Source organism: Charadrius vociferus, unplaced genomic scaffold (assembly GCF_000708025.1).
Source record: "Charadrius vociferus isolate BGI_N301 unplaced genomic scaffold, ASM70802v2 scaffold375, whole genome shotgun sequence".
NCBI lineage: Eukaryota > Metazoa > Chordata > Aves > Charadriiformes > Charadriidae > Charadrius > Charadrius vociferus.
The window spans coordinates 1,081,450-1,082,943 of record NW_009648440.1 but is presented as its reverse complement, the minus strand read 5'-3'; positions in this window follow the sequence as shown (position 1 = coordinate 1,082,943).

The following is a 1,494-nucleotide window of genomic DNA, read 5'->3' as shown; positions in this document are numbered from 1 at the left end:
CGTCCAGGGTCACCCAGCATGGAGGTTCCTGCTAATGGGTGGTGGCTGGTTTTGTGCCTTCCCAGCAGTGAGTGTTGTGTCACTTAATGCCACAGAAGGCAACTTTTGGGTTAGATCTACAGACAGGGCTTTTGCAGGGCAGCTCTGGTGGCTTTTCCCGCTGTCACAATTTAAGAGCATTTCTTGTCCTCTGTGACTGCCGTGTCCTACTGCCAGAGTGACTGTCCTAGTGCCTTAGCAAGTGACTAAAGGTACATGTGCCTAAGTAGTGGTCCTTCTAGAGCGAAGTCCAGCCTTTGAGTTTCAAACTGCTTGTATACAGCAGATCATTGGTATTGCTGGAGGTGGGCCTCAAGTGCCTGGACTCCTAACACCCACAAGCCTCCACTGTATGCTTCAGGCTAAAAGGTGCTGTGCAAAGGATATGTCATGTTGTTAATACAGTCACTTTTCCAAGGGGGCTGTGTGTCAGAGGTTGTTTTTGTTCTTTGTTGTTTTCTTAACTCACAAAAATATCTGATGTTCTCCAGAGTACAAAGGACTTCATCCTCACTACTAATACTTATTTCTATTCATCTCCTTAATAGGACTGAAGGAGCAGTGACTGGTAACCCGCCTGCAATGTCATGACCCTTCCTGAACTTCTTGAGTGACTAGGCTGGTAGGAAATGACGGCAGAGTGCTGACGAGATTAGTACTTCTTGATCTTTGGTAGAGTGAAAAAACCCCAGGACCAACTCATTCTTCAAGCTCCTCAGTGACTAATAGGTGTTTTATCATCCTTTCGATTAGAAAGCATTTATCAGCAATCTTTGCTAGCTCACTGCATGAATTGACCTGTCATTCAGTCTCAGCCCTTGGAACTGGTAATTAAGTTTAGCAATCTGCCTCAGCAGCTCTGTTTGAGATATGCAATATGTTTCCATGTGAGTAGGAAGATACTTTGGGTTTTCCTTCCCAAAAGGAAAGGGTTTCACGAAAAGTGGATGAAGGGTCCCAGCAGATGCGTGTTTATGTCACGTACCTGCACCCGTCAAAGCCTTGCAAGCAGAGCGCAGTGAGTGGCGTGGAGCAGCTCCACCACGGCTGGGAGTGTGTTGCGCTGGTGTGGCACTACGACCGACCTACCTGTGGCCCCAGGACTGGAGCAGCTTTACCTGGAGTTGCTCGATGTAAGCTGGGAACAACGCACAGCGTTCTCTAGTCAAGTACCTGCTTCAGCCCCAAACGTTCCAAGTTGCCTGCTTTTGGGGCTGTAAAGGAGATCTGCACTTCATTCTTGATGTTTAGGTATGTCAGCCTTGAAATTTAGGCACGGATATGAAACGCTGAAGTCCGGGTACCTCTTTGTGTTGAGCAAGGGGTAAAGCAAAGCAATTGCAGTGAAGCATGTTATGTGTGTTGAAATCCGGAGATAAAGTACACTGACACAGGTCCTACGTCTTCTCTGGTACATTTCTCCTCAATGCCAGCAGAGGACATGTTTTATTGACA